Source organism: Amphiura filiformis, chromosome 15 (genome assembly GCF_039555335.1).
Source record: "Amphiura filiformis chromosome 15, Afil_fr2py, whole genome shotgun sequence".
Taxonomy (NCBI): domain Eukaryota; kingdom Metazoa; phylum Echinodermata; class Ophiuroidea; order Amphilepidida; family Amphiuridae; genus Amphiura; species Amphiura filiformis.
In genome coordinates, this window is record NC_092642.1 from 41,345,864 (window position 1) to 41,365,775 (window position 19,912).

General features: G+C 35.6%; 1 long non-coding RNA gene across 1 annotated transcript in view; it reads left to right on the forward strand.

The window, feature by feature from the left end:
* LOC140171646 (uncharacterized) overlaps nt 1-19,912 on the forward strand; it is a 179,312-nt gene that overhangs the window by 149,958 nt on the left and 9,442 nt on the right. The window lies entirely within an intron of this gene.

The window sequence follows — 19,912 nt, forward strand, 5'->3', positions numbered from 1 at the left end:
TAAAGATACAAACAAGATTTAAGATAAATAGCGCCATCAGTGTTCAAATTTGCTTTAAAATAAATACAGTTCTACATGTCATCAAACAACCGGTGTTGTGTGTGCGCATATTTATGAGAAGAAGAAGATGGTGATGATGAAGAAGAATAAAAGAGAATCAAAAGAAGAAGGGTTAAGAAGTTAACACAGTTTCATCCTTAATAACTCATTCAGTGGCGCACAACTATGAATATTAATGATCACCCGTCTGTTGAACGATATAGATACGCAAAATTCTACACATAGGCAAACGAAGCGTGTGAGGGGATTGTCGCTTTTCTTACATTGCACTTTATTATGGTATGCTCGTACCATTGTCACTATAGGCAAGGCTACGTCACCGTCTCTAGGTGTACAAAGTAAAGTATTATGTCACTGGATTAAAGAATCTCTTTTACTTCTGAAGAAAATCGATTGAAATCTTAAAATTAGTGTATCATTCATCAGTTCTCCAAAAACCGTATACATATTCATGATATATGAGCATTAAGATAGGAGGAAGAATTGAAGACCTAAAACAGGTGATTGTAACACATGCACCCAATTACTATGATGTTGTCACCACTTCCGTAGCGAGACTTAAATCTTCACCTCACACCACAGATATTGGAACGTGCTCACACCTACATTCATTTCATTATGTAAATGATTCTACACCCTTTTAATAAGAAATGCTTAGGTCTTCAAATGCGATGTTTAAAGTTACACTTAACCTATCTGGAAGAATATCTTTAAACATCAAGGAGGAAAGTTGAAGATACCATGCAAATGTGATCAATGAATATTGATCCAAGATTTTAACACGATTAAATGACATTAAATAGAAATAGACCACGAGTTGAGCATGTAAATTGCACACTTATTAGGATGCTGTGTAGTAATGATGGGCTAGTCCAGAAAATAGATGAACAACCCAATAGAGGAGTTCGGATTTCCGGACCTTTTGTCCAGTCATGATTGTTGGAAATCTAGACTTTTAAAGTGCCCAAAATCGACAGAATCGAGCAGAATAATAGTTTAAAATCAGAAATCCATTTGAGAGGCTCATTGCGACAATTATGTGATTTTTTACTCATTAAATTGCATTTCCATTTTTTAAGTAACATTGGCTACTGGAATTCCGTTGGTTTTATAAAGCAAATTTGGAAATCCGGACATTTTATTTATTGAAAAGTTATTCCTCTATAGGGGGTGTGCGTTTCTTTTTTGGAATAGCCAAATGAGAATGCATTGAATCCTATGATATCTATACATTTTAGGGGTAATAGCACATGAATGCAATATATTTTTTCTTCACTACTATTGACTTCTAATGAAAATCACTTTTAATTATTGGCAAAACTATCCTCGATAATTGTAATAAAATTATCACTTTGAAATCAGTTCAGTTACCCTATTATCAGAAGATCATTTTTGATTACATCTTTGATTACATACTTATATCCACTTCATAAATTGTATGAAATATTAATATTGCAATTTTATTCGTGATTATAGTTTCTATTCTATGGTTGTTAGTGTATTTATGACGTTCGTTGAATAGATTCATTAGGTTTGTTGATCATGTTGATTAAAATAAACACGTTTCCATTTTGCTTGATTAAACCAATGTGAAGGACGAAATATTCACTTGGTCTTGTCAAGCAAAATAGAAATATGTGTATATATATGACAGTGTATATTTTTATAAGCGAAAATGATAATATTGCAAACACTGCAATATATGATTATTCTGCATTTTTATACTATTTTATACATACATACATACATACATACATCGATTTATATTGCGCCTATACAATTTTAGCTCTAGGCGCATTACAATAAGAGAAAACAAAGAAAGAAATAGCAATGACAAGAAATGGATCAAATTGGAAAAAGATGGGTTTTAAAAGCTTTTTGAAGCTAGCCAGTGTTTGGGCCTCCCTGATGTTGCATGGGAGGTTGTTCCAAATTCGAGGACCAAAGGAAGTGAAGGCGTTATCGCCAGCTAATTTGATTGTGGGAGGAATGGAGAGCCGTGTAGTATCCATGGAAGAGCGTAAATGACGAGATGTGGTGTAAGAATGAATTCCAGATTGAAGGTAGAGTGGAGCTATGTCATTGACACATTGATATATGATGGTGAGGATCTTGAAGTTGACACGCTCCCTGATGGGCAACCAATGTAAGTCCTTGATGTATGGGGTTATGTGGTCACGACGTTTGAGGCCGTAGATGAGACGCACCGCCCTATTTTGAATACGCTGCAGTTTGGATAAATTGATGTTGGTGGTGCCAGCACGGATGATGTGATGGCATGAGTCAGTATCAAGGAAGCGCCTGACTCGAGCAATATTGCGAAGTTGGAAGTTAAGAGTTTGGCAGAGTCCGGATACATGGTCATTCATGGATAGAGGTGAGTCAAGTTTAACGCCAAGGTTACGAACTGAAGAGGCAGGTTTAATAACAGTATCGCCAACCATAAGATGAAGTGAAGAGGAGACGAGATTGATATTGTGTGGTGAGCCAAATATAATGAACTCGGTCTTGTCCATGTTTAGTTTCAAGTTATTAGATTTCATCCAGTTGCTTAATTCAAGAATGCAGTTTTGCAGACGATCAACAGCCAGCTGAGAATGGGATGGAATTTTTGGATTAAAAGATGTATACACTTGTGTGTCATCAGCATATATGTGGTACATCAGGCTATGATTACGGATAATGCTGCCAATCGGGTAGATGTAAACAGTGAATTGAAGAGGTCCCATGATGGATCCTTGGGGGGTACCACAGTCCAGATCGGTATTATCCGAAAACAGTTTCCAATGCACACACGGCTATGACGATCAGTTATATATGATTTAAACCAGTCTAGAGGTGGACCAGAAACATTAAACGTGGTTTGAAGACGACTGATGAGGGTGGTATGGCTTATCAGAATCGAACGCCGCCGTCAGATCGAGCATGGCCATGACGACGACATGATTTTATACATTCAACTGTAAAAGTACATAAAGTAGAAGGGGCTTTTATTTACAATAATTATATGCTTAAATGCATTAGAGTTTGATTATTGTCTTTGTGTTAATAGATTTTTTTGTATAAAATTCCGAACTCCAAAATACACACTGAAATAAAAGTACCCTTAAACTGTTACACTCAAACCTACCGACACCCAAACACACACCCCAAGCCATCACACAACCCCGCCCACCCATCCGTAATCCCACACTAGCGCCCCCCCCCCCCCAACCCCCACCCCACCCCACCCCGGCACGGTTAAGTCGTGAGTTTGAATATGAGTTTAACTTTATGCGTAGAAACACGCAAACAAACAGGCAGACAGACATTTCAGTTTAACTCCTGCAAGTCAGAGATCTGTCAAAAATATAACTATGAAATTAGCGCAACCTGTTGCACGCGGAAGTTGTGGTAGCATTTGAATACGAGCAATTAGCGATACCGTTACCTCTTAATACTAATCTCTTACTGTTCACCATAAGTACTATATAGCCATAAACCATTGCATAAGTAGGTTATTTTAATGGTCTTGGTAACATTTAGATATTTCGCTAAAGACCATACACTGGCAAAATGCTAGGTGTTATGGGAATATTGTACAAACAGATTTTTCTAGACCAGTTTATAAAATAAATTCCCATGTAACTTGTTATATGTTCTTCCGTTCCCTGGTTTAAAGTCATTTCCATTTCCAAATTCAAAACACGTAATATACTATTCGTGCTTCATAGCTATTACACTTTAGAAACCACAAGATAGCTGTGTACTTTTTAGAATTTCGCTTTTAAATTAAAAAAGAGAATGCTTGGAACTGGTAAATCTTGACATGCAAAACTATGAGTTGGTACAATCGTGTTTTAAATCAGGTTGTTTTGGGAATTCATTCATAATATTGACATTATAATAGTTTTACAGAACGAAGGTGATTTTTTCTCAATAGAAAAGAAAGGGTACATGTGTTTTAACCGTAGATTCTAAATGTCATGCTTCTCATTTTCGTGTTTGTACACAAGAGATAACCTTGTAGAATCATTCAACCCTTCGGCTGATCCATCGTGGCACTTTATGTTATAGAATACGACGTTGTATTTTTTCATCCAAAGCGGCTCGTTAGGTTTTCCCTTAAAACAGCAGTTCTTGCTGAGATACCATTTCCAAAAATAACACTGTCGTTTTTCTAAAGTGCAAAATTCTGAGTTGTATGGTAACTGATCATGCTTATGGAATGCACACAGAAAGTAATAAATGCTTAAGACAGTAATGTTTACGCCATGGTTAATGCTATCAAGTGGTTTCCTTCTCTAAGTGGTCAGATAAGCTGCAAATACTTTCAAACATAACAAAATAAAGGCAGATCGTAAGAAAAAAGCCTTGAAGTACTCTATCGTGGGTGTGTTCAATATATTGACGCTCATATAGAGTAACATGCATAGAATGAACATCAAGAAAGGCAATACGGGCAGTTGCTCATTATTATTAACGGTTTATTAACGATGCTTTCATAATATCTAAGATGAATGAGCTACACTAAATAAAAAGCCAAGTCTCGTCTCTGCTTGTATGTGCGCAATAGCGTAGTTTTAATGATATCAGTAGGATTAGTAAGCACCATAAACATGTATGACCAGAATAAGCACGTGTGTTGCAGCTTACATACTTTCACTCATGTGATTCCAGACATAAGAAACATCTAAATTATCCATCCAATTGACATAGTTTTACGCAGAATGCAAAACAAATGTTTTGAATTGAATATGGTTAACGTATGATAGTCTAGTGAAAAAAAAGAAATTCAATCCAAATAAACTAGGGCGTTACACTGTACATAACGAAGGATTTTCGATGAGAAAGACCGTCTCTACTAAAAAGCCCGAAGCAAATAAATACAAGTCCGTGGTCTATAAAGGTCTGTCTATCAAGCAACCACCGAACCCGCCACCGACACATTCTTATTGATAAAGTTGAGACGAGTTTACATTAAGTTTCTGTATCTTAAAGGGTTACAATCATATTGTTTTGAAATTCCAATGTATTGTGATTCATTGTTTTGGTCTTCTTGTATGTATGCATGGATATTTCATGGGGAGTGTGTCGGGGTGTGTGCGATGAATTTTACGTCTTGGTGGGTGGGTGAGGTAGTAGTGATGGTGAGTTAAGGTTTGACTATACTGGGAATTTCAATCGAATGAAGACAGCTTTCAACAGCTATATTCGATCCAACCGGGATCGTATAACTTACAACGCGAACGCACGACCTTGGGTACAATACTAATCATTCACGAGTGCGTTGGCATGGTTGGAATCACTTCCGCGTTACGCACGCATGTTCACACGCGCTGGCGTACATCACGAAATGTACGCAAACAAATCGTCACGCTATGTCAGGCTGTGTTATTTCAATTGAAATTTCGACTATAAGTATTGTTGATTGAGGCATTCAAAAAGATCGATTTTCATTGTCTTAATCAATATATTGAAAAATAATACCTTGATGTTTTGCAGAAGTTCAGTCTACAAATCAAATACTTTGAAAACTTGCTTTGTTTATTTTTGTTAATGAGTTATGTACATTTTACAAGGATGATGTTGTTTCAGCCCTTTTTACAACACAACTCAAGAATCACAGGACCTACAAAAGTGTATCTGTGATATTTGAATTTTCTACACGCTCGCTATGAAATGATCAATACAATACTACTATTCGCAATATGCTGTGTGCGACCGAGTGGCAACAGTTTAAATTAGTGCGTTGGCATGGTTTGATTCACTCCCCGCGTTATCCTATCAGCGACTGCTATACCTTGTGTTAGGATTTTCAAAAGAAGTAACTGTATGTGCAACCATGACTCTTTCAAAATAGCCCGCCAAAGTCATGCAAGTAACTCCGAGGTCGTGCATTGAATTGGTTTATCCTGGTTTATCTGTACTCATTATTGTCGTCAGCCTGACGGTCGTCATTGCTACAGGAAATTTCGGTGCCGGGCAAATTTAAATATCGCTTGGTGAGAGACGGGTGTTTTTATTCGTTTTTATGGTCAATATGAGTTTGTTTTAAATAAAACCACGTGATTTGTGCTTGATATTATTGTTTTTCTAACATAATAAAGCATAATGTTGTGATTGCTGGAGTGTTCCTTTAAATATATGTAAGCACGGTAACTATCCAGGTATCTTTAATGGTCCATCTGTTATTGAGACCATTCTATTGTTTTAGGCTGTACCTCCTGGATAACCCTATGCTTCTCTGGACTTGACCTGTCCTGGCTAGATTGCAGGTGTGATTGAGTATTTATGTATATTTACCCTTAAGCGGTGTCTGCGTTGCAACAGTGAATGCTTCAGTTCTTCAGTTGCTTATATGGTGATCGGAGCTTATGAGTCCATTACCAAGTTTATGAAGTAAGATTTAGAGGTTTACATTAGTTTTTAAAACACTGTCCTTTGTTTCCGAGAGTAATGTCTTTTTTAAAAGGCTCACAAACGTTACCAGAAAACGCTAAGATGTTGTTGTTTGTAAAGGTCATCAAACATTATCACAACATTTATATAATATGAATATTTTTAGAAAAGGTTACAAAAACCGATGGCTATAATGTTATTTGAAAGTTGACAAAACATTTACATATGTATGTTTGGCAGAAAAAGTTTTACAATAAGATTTAGACAAACTGTTTTAACATTTTATATCATTGAAACGTCATATAACTTTTTTGGGGAAATGTTTTATAACGTTTTATTGCTGGGATCGGATCACTCTTTTATTTGTCTTATGTAGTATAATAGCAAACTCTTTGTAGTTTTGATGTCGTACATACCATGGCATTTATAATGGACACCTCTTTCATCAGATTATTAGAGTATTGTAAAAGGTCAATGAATATCCTGAAAGGCTCCTAAAGAGAGCCAAAAAGTATTAAAAGTTTGGGAGACTGTAAGACAATGAACGTAACCTTTCTTACGTAGAAAATGTCTATTTGCAAGATCCCCAGGGCAAGATCTTATTATAGGAATATGTATTGATTTCCTGACACTTTAAATGGACATATAGTAATTTTGGTACCTTAATTCGCAGAATTCTGTGAAAATTAAGCTACCCAATCACTGGATTGAAAACGTTTTAATATTTAAGGAAGGCACCGTTAGATCTCCAGGGAGGATTGACGTTTTGGGAAGGGTATTTTTTTAAAATTTCATACGTTAACAACTAATGATGCATTCTGATGCCTCATATTAACTTGAGCACACATTAATTACCCTAATGCTACAGAAGCCTTCCCTGTTATCATTTTGATAGCATTACTAAAGCAATTTGTAAATTGTATCATGTTATGAAGTTACTTTGACATTTTCTCCTTCGCCCTTGTGACCGTAAGATAGATACTTTAAGTACGACTGTTTAGATGATCTGTTTAGGATACGTTGAGAAGATGGACATGACGGTTTTATTTCACTGCATCAGGGTTAATATGCTTGTTCTTACATGTTAAAAACTTAATATTGTTATGAAGGACAAGTTGTCTGGGAAAGAACTTATGAAGGAGAAGTTGTCTGGGAAAGAACTTATGAAGGAGAAGTTGTCTGCATGGGAAAGAACTTATGAAGGACAAGTTGTCTGGGAAAGAACTTTGTCAAACATCAAGCAAATAACAAGTATGTAAACAACACACAACCACGTTCTGATAATTTTTGGCCAAGTATTGAATTTGCCTTTACTTTCGTATTATAGTAAGAATGTCCAAATCTTGCGAGGGTGTGCTCACTGACTAGAGAAGACCCATAGCTAAACATTGGTACCATATATGACAGTACATGTTTGCAAAATATATTGAATTGCAATAAACCCTCTCCCCTTCGAATTCGAAGTTCGTGTTACAAAAATAAAAATTAGGTTAATCACTAAATTGAGCACAAATCTACGATATATGATTACCTTAAGTCTTTTGGGCGTAAGCAAGCACGTTTGCATGCCAGATGAAAAACCTTAGGGTACAATACTTTATATATTTATCTATACTCTTAAAAATATTTTACTCAACTTGAGTAAAAAGGTCATAACTCAACTAATTCAGTAGAAAATTACTCAAATTGAGTTAATAATGCCCAACAAATTAAGCTCATATTAATAAATAATACCCTCAATGTTAAGTACTATTTATTAATATGAGCTCAATATTTGGTATTATTTCCTCAATTTAAGTAATTTTTTATTCAATTTGTTGAGTTGTGACCTTTTACTCAAGTTAAGTAAAATAATTTGAAGAGTGTACGAAAATATCCAGTCGGCATTGATCATTTATTTGGTGTGCAATTAGAGCTGAAAGGGTTTATTTCATTTAATAAGTACATTACATTTTCTTTTCATGTACCCCGATATTAACATCTCAAAAAAAGTAACTAACCCCCTTAAATAATGGCCATTATTCAAAAAGGGGTTATTGTATTACAAATCCGTAAAATGCGTTGGAAGCAAAATTATTATCTGCGCATTTTGACATCTCATTTGATTCGATAGCCCAGAAAACAATAAAACACCGGTCAATTTAATGTAGTGAGGTCCAGATTTGAAAGTTGCACTTACATACAATTTTTACAATACAAAAACACTCAGATATCATTACACAGATTTCCTTCCATTACACTGAATACAAAATCAATACAATGTACTGCAACTTTCAAATCTTGGGTTACATTGATTTAAATGTACGCTGTGACGTCAATATTTAGTCAATTGCTGCAAATGAGGTGTCAAAATGTGCAAAAATAAATTATGCTTCCAACGCATTTTACAGATTTGTAATACAATCACCCATTTTGAATAATGGTCATTATTTATAGGGGGTTAGTTACTTTTTGTGAGATGTTTACCTTATTACTGTACCATATTTAGTGTAATAAATGTGTCATGTTAAACGGACTGACATAATTCAAATAATTCAAAAATAAGCTGCATTATTCAACAATTCATTATTTATTACTTTTATTTGCCAACCGAAAATTCAATGTTAAAAAACGAATTACAAAAACAATTTACTGCAGTGGCGTTGTAAATTTAAAACAAAATAAAATAGGAGATGATGAAATTCGGCAGAAATCAAATAAAGAGCTTGGGAAATAATGTTACTATACGAAAAATTATAAGAGTAAATAAATATACTGTTTGGCATGAATAACAACCGATAATTTTACACATATGTATGGATCATTTTATTGTTAATAGGACACTATTTATTATAAGGGTATTATAATTGTATATGAATATAAATAAACCAAAGTTTCATTTTACATGCTTTTACGCAGAAGTACTATTAGAATAAACCATGCACTTGTTATTTAAGTAAGGGGTACTACACCCCTGTGGTAAATTTGTGACTAAATAAAATAAAAAAATAATAACACACAGGTAACAATATGAAACATATGATAGGAAACGAGGTACATTCTAGCGGTACCTTATTTCTTATTATAAATAACAAACCGCTTGTCTTGGGTCACTGAAATTTCAGTGTAGTAATTGGGTTCCTTGCCCCTATAATATACATAACTTTTATTACCACTGTTTTATTAGTTTTTGAGAAAAATACAAAAATAGACACAAATTTATCGAGGGTGTAGTACCACCTTAAGCAGAAGTTTTATTCATATCTGTATAATACAAGTGGTTCATGAATAAAGTATTGATTCGTAGGGATGTGCCGATATTTCAGGCTTTTGTTAACAATAGTACTACTTCACTGAATCTGATCAGTATGATAATTAAATAAATAAAACAATACGGATTGTATGCATTAAATCACCCATACACGTTTGCACATGAACCAAATATTTCTGCATATAAATTGCCTACTGAAACATGCATATACCAGTGTGTGGTATGGATACCGAGTTTGGATAACGTGGATAAGAGCTCGCTATCGAAACAGTATTAAGAAATGTAGAGCTATCATCATAGATTGCATGTATTAAGGTTGGCGATATGGTGTTGTAATTGGAATTTGCTCGCTCTAGTGCTCTAGAATGTTTGAGATCGGATAATATCACCAATAGTGAATGGACAAGATGAGTGTATTATATATACTTTTGCTTTATAAAACAGTGTCGAAAAATGGTAAGGGAAATTTTTATTATTCTTATATTTTTTACGGAAAGTTTTGTGCATCGTTTGTTCTCGTTTGCTGAACTTCTGCAGACTCGTCTTTCAAACATTTTGAATCTACAAATAATGTAAACGACGACTTGCTTCTGATTGTATACATATCGAAGGTTCAGAACCAGAAAGCCTTTTAAACTCACTTTGACCAGCTCTCACAAAGTAAGCATAAGTTGGCTTCTTGCTTTAGTCTTCAAAGATCAATATTTCCATGTCTTCTGTTTTCTATTGAATTTTGTCATGATTAGTGGACTTTATCTTCTATTGTGCCCTGACGACTTAATGTTCATTTTCTGGGAGCCGGTGACTTTGAGTTAAGGCTTTCAGGCTCTCAACCCTCAATATATTGATTAAACGCGAGATGATAGACGTGACATTATTGATTAGCTAACAATCACGCCTACATGATGAATGTGACCTGCGGGTTTGAAATAAAATGTTCAATTTTGACGATTGTAACATATCCACACGGGGAAAACCGAGTATACAAATCCATAGTTTAGGTAGGCGATACAGCCTTTGAAATTGGGAGAACATAACAATCCAGTTCAATGTAAGTTATAGATAGAACTCACCATGTGTGTGTTCACACTAACAAACTTTATTTGTGTCATGTACACGCGACAATGGCTTTCGTGCTCTGTCTTCGGAAAGCATCACTTAGAACCAGATTTGGGAAGAGTAACCATGTAAGGTTGATCTTAACCCTGAAATTATTGAAATCTTTAGGCCTCGTAATTGCTGAAATGTTGGTCTTAAGCATATAAAAGTATACATATTTGGAATGACCACATAACAAAATAAAATGTTTTGTCATTATTTTCGAAAACTAAATAGGCCTTTAAACGTCTAGAGCCTAAATATCTAGGAGTTCGTTTTTTATTTCGACCAACTTCATCCCAAAACTCCAGTTCTCATTCAGTGGCGCACATCTATGAATATTAATGATTACCCATCTGTTGAACTATATAGATACGTAAAATTCGACACATACGCTAACGAAGAGTGTCAGGAAATTGTCGCTTGTTTCAAAGTTACCCTTTATTGCGGTAGGTTTTTCCTCATACCATTGTAACTATAGGCACGGCTGCGTCACTGGGTGTAGGACGTGAGATATTTTGTCAGGAAGAATCTCTTTTACTTCTGAAGAAAGTCGACTGAAATCTTACATTATAGTGTATCATTCGTCAGTTGTTCCGAAATTTATACATATCCAATTCCACGGTAACATTCATGATATATGAGCAATGACTCTGAAATACGGATAACAAGAAGTGACGACCCAAAATAGGTGATAATAAAACATCCGTCTAATTAGTATAGTGTTGTCACCACTTCGATAGCTAGACTATTCACAGGTAAATAGTCACCTCTAACCTACATTCATTTCATTATGCTGCACATTAACGCATACGTCTTCACGTGTGATGTTCACAATTAAAATGTACTCTTATATCTTAACAAAGAGCTTTTAAGTCGATTAAATGACATTAAATATTGCAAACACTACAAGTTATTATATTTAACCAAAAAGAAACAACAACTTTTAAGAATTAAAATACCCTACTTTACTAATAAAACTGTATGATTTTTCAAACTGTAGACTATCATTCATTTGGATTTAAATCTGGTCAACCATACCTATTTTTGACGGACGACGTAGCGACTGAAACCTTCAGTCTTCAGCTGGGTTGTGATGCAAATGACCTTGAGTACCGAATTTTCACTAAATAAACAATATAAACACACACTATTCTGCTCTTAAATTCAAATGCGAAATTTATAATATTGCAAATACTGAAGCATATTATATCAAAAGAAAAAGAAACAGTAACTTTTAAGAGGTAAAATCCCCTACTATGCTAACAATAAATAAACAATATAAACAAACAAATAGCATATTTTGCTTTTAAAAGGACTCATACATTTCACTTTGTGAAGGACTTGTATTGTTTGTTATTTTATTAAGTAGATGCTTTCAAAAGTACAGTCAAGAACGTATATTTTATTTATATAAACGTATATATTTCCACTTTTCTGTATCCTTTTAAATCACGAAGGTCAGTTGAAATGGAAAAAGGGTTTTCAATGTAAATGTAGGAAGGACTTGCAGTGTCTTTATTTTTCACACATAAATAGATGATTTGATGCACTTATGTTATATTTGTGAGTACACTTAATAACGCTTTTGGATAATACAATTCCGTATTCCAAGAATGCAAATTATAGAGGCACAAAGAACAGTACCGACCCCTACATATACAATCCGACCCATATCCACCCCAACCTATCACACATACACACCCCGACACATGATACACACACCTGACGTTGAAATCACGATGAAATCACGTTGAAATTTCGACATCGAAATCGATTTCAACGTCGAAATCAGGTTCAACCTGATCGACTTCAACCTGATTTCAACCTAGAGGTTAGTTAAAATCAGGTTAGGTTGAAACTTCGACGTTGTATCAACGTTGATTCAACGTTGAAATCCTAACCTGTGCCCACTGGAACAAAATCAATGAAATGTGCATTTGAAAAAGAAATTAATGAGGGTGAATCTGTGCTCGTATGATAGATTTTACGTTATCTTGAGCGCTATCGTTTAAAACTCGTCTAAAACAAACAAAATATCAAACAAGCTGGCAGACGTTACGAACAATGTGACGAAAATCATTCGAATCTTATTACTAAAAGATTTCAATCTTCAGCTCTTCTGCCTCTAGCTCAATTAGAGCATCGTGCTAGTATTGCTAGTATTACGAAGGTTGCCGGTTGCCTAGACGTTGATCCACGCGCCTCAGCACACTCTACAGTTTGTTCAAGAGATAACCTTGCAGAATCATTAACCCATCTATATTATACAAGAAGACATTGTATCTTTCGCCAGAGGGTACGAGGGGCGGTCAATAAGTGCGTAGAACAAGGTACTTGAAAGAGTACAAGCCAAATTCTTTCTATCTCACTCTTGAGCATGGTCACTACAAACCTTAATGCACCCGTCGCATTTTTTCTTGAAACCTTCTATGTCAACAAAATGGAAGTCTCCCGATAGCTCCTTGAGCCACTCTTCAGTGAAGGCTTACCAGCATTGATCACCAGCAAACCTGATATTATGAAGGTAGGACTTAAAATTCTGAAATAGTTTTCACTTACTGGAGGCCATGCCTGCACCACATTGTGGTTACTTTAGTTAACTGACCCTCTGCCGTGAATGGCAGCTTGACAAACTAAGAATAGCGTACAGGACACAATCCGAGAATAGTCACATTCCTACCACCAACCTTCTTCACATGATGGCTTGCCTCAATTTTGCTATCAAAATTGTATGATATATGCCTATGATTGTACTTTCATTTGGCAAATGATCTGTCATCAAGACTCTCCCTGGATCTCAGAAACAGCGATGAAGACCTTGCACTATGGTGACCGAGTGGTGATCTTCTTAGGGGTGGGAGATCCAGGTGCTTCCACTAAATGCACTCGTAATTCCAGTGAAACCCAGCTGAAGATGTATGTCTTATCACCTTTAGCCACATATAGATTAAACTTGCCTCGGTCCTCATTCTAAGTGTATAGAAGGTGTGGACCTGAATATGTCAATTGGTATCAATTTTTGTACGTGAAGATTCTGGGACTCCAACTAGAAGACACCCTAGAATACCCAATGTTAATGGATTAATGTTGAAAACACATTCATCAGAGTTGTCATATTTTGTGGCTATCTCATCTTTCTTATTTGGCTCTTTATTCATTATCAATGCCACTGTACCAGCACGTATATCATTAGTGGTGACGTCAGCAAGTCTTTTGGACCTTGGATGATCTTCAAGGACGCTCATTCCATTCTTGAACTCTAATAACCATTTCATTGCTGTTGAATACCAAGGACTTCATTACCATTGACAGCAACTGTACATTGTTAAACTTCATTTGCGTTTTCACCACCGTCGGGAGAAATTTCCATGATGACCCTGTATTCACTTCTGGTAGTACCTTTGAATTCATGGAGGTAGGCTTCCTCTGAAGAGCGTCCTGCCCATATACAGTGATGCAAAAATATAATATCTTTGCAGTAATGTTTTGAAGGAACAAGCTTTCATATGAGACCAAATTGAATACCGTGCGACAAAGTAGCATACCGAGTTCTACGAACTTTTTGTAAATGTCTTCGATAGAAGTGTTTCTAAACTCGAAAATTCCAAATTGTGTGATAACTGATCATGCTTAATGAATGCACAGAAAGTAACAAATATATTTGACATTTAATTTAAGCCATGCTATGAAGTGCTTTGCTTCTCTACAACTGGTCAGATAAGCTTTCAAATAAAACAAAATAGTGTGTAAATAAAGACATGAAGTTCGCTGCCAAACATGTTCAATATATTGACGTCTTATAGAGTAAAAAAGGCAATTAGTGTAGTTGCTCATTATTATTAACGATTTATTAACGGTTCTTTTAAAGTATCTCACCTAAATGAGGCACAAAGTTGAGTAATATCTAGTCTGTATATAGATACAGTATATGTACGTTGTGCGCGCAATAGAGTGATTGTAATGATATCAGTAGTGTTTCAAAGAGTAAACGCTGTGAAGATGTGGTAAGAATAGGCACGTGTGTTGCAGCTTACATACTTATGTGTGATTTTAGCCATAGGGACTTCTCAATTATCGATCCAACTGACATCGTTTTAGTCAGAATTCAAGACAGATGTTTTGAATTAAATATGGTTAGTGTGCACCTGACAGTTGAAAAAGAAATTCATTCCCGACCAACTATAGGGCTTTGAACTATGAACCATACAGAGTGAAGTATCTTTCGATACGAAAGACCGATAATACAAATCTTCGGTGTACAAATAACTTGTATATCCCATAACCAACAACACAAAACGCTTGTACTTGAAGGCCGACAATGTCAATATCAACAATATTATCAACGTTTAGATGAGTTTGCATCAGGTATTTGTATCTTAAGCATCGCAATCGTGAACAAACAACAAAATATATATAATGAACAAAAATAAAGCAGCTAAAACTACATGTTGGGGTTCAAGTTCAAATTCAGATAAAAATATTCGGCAAGTTCAAATTAAACTTGTAGTAAGCAAGACAACAGAACTAAATAAGAAGAATTAAGCCATGTCTTCACATCAGGAGATTATAGCTTACTACGTATCTTCCAACTATTATTGAGACAAGTTTATTGTTTTACGCTATACATCTCTATATATTGGATATGAACCCTCTACTTCTTTGGACATGATCTGTTGTAACCAAACTGCAGATGTGATTGAGTGCTTACACATTACCCTTAAGGGATGTCGGTGTTGCATCAGCGACAGCTTCAGTTCTTGATATGATAAGTTCAAGCTTACGAGTCCATTACCACGTTATGAGATAGGATTACCATAGTTTCCAAAACCTTGTTCTTTGTTTCCGAGTAACTTATCACTTTTCATTTTTATTCGGGTGCGCCATCGGATATCACATTAGCGGTGCAGCCGGTCAATGTGTGAAAACTACAGTACTGGTGCAGCCAGTCACTGTGTGAAATTGGTCAAGCTTTCGTCAGATGTGGCTCTGACTTCATCAGAACTTGTATCGGCCCACGTCGCGGTTGATTGATGGTTGCTTGACTCTGTTGTATAAATTGACTCCTTCATACCCCTTTCAAAGTACCTTGCGTGTCAGTCAAGTAGGTTGACTTTGTTCAAATCAGGTTGGTGGGTGGAGCATGTACTGGGAGACTTCCTGCGAGGTTGACGGCGGTGTTTAAGGAATCTGATTTTAATGATCTTCCAGTCTCACCAATAAAATTATACGATTCAGGGTTTTCCCTGAGAAAATGCCGAGTTGCTAGATTCCCGGGGCAAGATCTTATTGCAGAAAAATGTATTAATTTCTTGAACGAGTAATTCAAAGTAATCTTGGTACCTTAATTCGTAGATTCTCGTTAATTCACGCAATCCCTGGACTAAAAACGTTTTAAATATAAGGGAGACACCCTTGGACCTCCAGGTAGCTTGAAGTTGTTTTTTACATTTTTTACATTGCCTCTTTGGCCGTGTTTTTTAATTCATACGTTGACGTCTAATGATGCATTTTAATGCTTCATGTTAAGCTCTCATAAGCACCCTAATGACAGTATTGCTAAAAGATATACCGCGAAGCCTTCTCCGTTATCATTTTGATAGCATTACTCAAGCTATTTGTCATTTGTATCACGCAATATTTTTTTTTAATGATGCGGCGACCTCCGAGATCTACTCTCGTACTAAAGTACGACTGTTTTGATGATGTGTTTAGAATACGCTGATCAGACGGACGTCGATGTTTTATGTTACTACAACAGGGTTTATATGCTTCTTCTTTTAAAACCAGTTTTACAATGTTATGGTGGACACTTCGGGAAGGAACTGTGTCATACAAACGAACAAATAATGTAAACAGCAATCAACACAACAATCGTGTGATGTTTAGCCGAGCATTGATTTTGCCTCTACTTTTGTACATAGCCAGAATATCTCAATTTTACGAGGACGCGCTTACCATCTCACGTCATTATATTATATATGTTTACATTGTAAAAATTGCTATAGAAGCTGAAATTCATGTACCAGGTTTTCCAAAATGAGGAACACTTTGTTCTGCTACAGTTAAATCGAACACTGGTTTTGTAGGTTTCGGACAAACATGTAATGAATTACAATCAATTTTATGGGAAAGCATTTTCATTGTCCTCATTTTAAGCATGTAACACGTTTTGCCCCCAATTCATGGTGCAGGACCACATTCATGCGCATTAGGCGACAAAAAACCCTATATTTATTGATAACTCGACCGACCAAGAATTTGTGGGGTTTGTTTAGCTTACCTATTTATGAGAAAAAATATCAAACAGAACAAAATCCCAACCGACCATCCTTAAAACAGTTTCAAGTAAAATTCAATTAAGCTATAAATAACCAGAGAAAATATAACCTCGATTTTATAATCTGAGTGGATCTCATTTGAAACAACTCATTTTGTGTAATGAGCTATTCCATTTAATGTCCAAACTACCCCAGTGGAAGATTTTGGAAATATTTTCCACAGGGGAGTATAATTTCAAATGGAATGAACACATTAGCAGCTCCATTTGAAAATCGCCCTCCTCTATGGAAGATTCACGATGAATCATTCTCAGAGGGGTATAAGATTCAAATGGAATGAACACATTATGCAGCTCATACTCTCTCTCGGGAAGATATTTCCAAAATATTCCACAGAGGTAGTGTGGATGTTAAATGGAATAGCCCAATGAACTTACTTGCTTCAAAGTGTTATTCTCAACAGCTTCTGTAGATATCCTTGCATAGTTCATCAGTATAATAACTGTGTCCTCCCATAATTAGTCAATGTAGGGACTGGCTATCCCTAATCATGCTAATAGCAGGGCATTGATGCTCTACGAAGTGGCCAAATCAACACTTCAAATTTTGTAATATAATATTACTCTGATGGTTTAATAATTCAATCGTTGTAATGTAAATTCGCTGTAGAAGTAGTGATGTACCCAGATTAATTACCATAGAAGATTTTGAAATCAGAGAGGAGTATGAATTTCAAAAGGAAGCACATTTAGGCAGCTCCATTTGAATTTAATACACCCTTTGAGAAAGATTCAACCTGAATCTTCCACAGAGGGAGGGTGAGTTTCAAATGGAGCTGCCTAATGTGCTAATTCCTTTTGAAATTCATACTCCCTCTGTGGAACATATTTCCAAAATTTTCCACAGGGGTAGTGTGGATTTCAAATGGAATAGCCCATTGAATGTATTGCCCTGTACTAGACGTACGCTCTAACTCTGAATCGTATCATTGATTATCAAAGAATAAGCGTAAATATTTGATTGCACACACACACAGACATGGCAGGTGATGAGTACAACCTCAATATTTATCAACAAAGGCAAGGGACTGGTATATCTTTATACTTGAGTGAACCCCATGCAACCACAATACTAAATGAAATTTTATACGAATAAAGAGTCAGCATTTATCATTCATGTTGTTTTTCTAATGGCGTAATTACAGCACCACGTTTTCATTTATCCTGTTCATGTGCACAATGTATATTAGCTGTGCCATGTTAAAACGGAGTGAGTTAATTTAAATATAAAACGTCACCTATTTCAGATTTAGATGCATCAACTAGTTACTTACTATAAAGTAACGTATCAGTTTGATTCCCATTTTAGCTTTTGCAGCAATTTTCAGAAAACTATATCCAAAATTACTGGACCAGTTAAAATTCTTGAATATTGTCGTGTCGTTTTAAATTGAGAACCATAATGATTTGCCAAATTTGTTGCGCACACTTCGCAGATTACTTAGAGGTTAATAACTGCGCATCGGTTATTTGGAGGGCATTTGAAAAATCTAAACATTTTGCCTTTGGAACCGAGGAATATCCCGAGGGCGTAGCCCCGAGGATATTCGAGGTCCAAAATTGCTGATGAAAGTTATTAAAATAACCGTCACTTTCCAAAAGTCACCTTACAAAATAACACAAAATTTTGCTCAAAAGTTTATAAAAAGAGATATTTTTACATCTTCCCTTGCCAAAAATTCAGGCTAAAACAGAACGACCAATAACAAAAGTGCGTATCACAATCTGTGCAAATATGGTAGCGCGCAATCCAAATACGGCAGCCAGCGCGCGCGCAGTTTGTTGGACGCACAATACCCGCGCAGCAAAGTCAATTGTGTGCGACATTGGAACAATTACGCATTTTGCGGTCAATTGTGAGATATTAATGACCTCGATTTGCGTTCGCGTTTTCGCAAAAATAAAATATGATTGATCGCACACATCGCGTTTATTAATGAGTTATAATATTTAATACTGTACACTTAAGGAGTTAATAAAGAACTTGGGGAAACAATGTTGCCAAACACGAAAATAAAAACCTTTAAAAAAGAAACGTTCTAAAGTTCAAACATCTGTGATTACAAAATTTAAAAATAAATACTGTTTGGTATGAATAACAGTCGATAATTTTGCACTTATGTATGGATCATTTCATTGTTAATGAGCCACATATAGCAGTGTACGTAAAACGCATACATATATATACATAATACCAGGTTTTTGTACATATTTATACACAAAAGTACGCACAGTCACGCACGTGTTACTTAAACAATCAAATTTCATGTAGATAACAATAGGTTCGTGAATTCAGAAAATGTTGATTCGCAGTTTATTTACATTGATTCGCGGTGTGTGCCAATATTGCAGGATTGTATGGTCATAGAACATATTCACTGAATCTAATCAGTGTGATAATTAAAGAAATAAAACAATACGGAGTATAGCCATTATATCGCCCATACCATCCGTTAGACACGTGTGTACATGTGCAAAATATTTCTGCATATAAATTGCCAACTGGAAACATGCATATGCCAGTGTGTGGTATGGATACCGAGTTTGGATAACGTGGATAAGAGCTCGCCATCGAAACATTATCAAGAAACGGAGAGCTATCATCATGGATTACACGTATAAGATAATTGGCAATATGATGTTGTAATCGGAATTTACTTGCTCTAGGATGTTTGAGTTTGGATACTATTACCAATATTCATGATAGTGAACGGACAAGAAGAGTATGTTATTTACTGTTGCTATGTAGCCACAACATATTATGTGCAGTGTCTAAACAAATG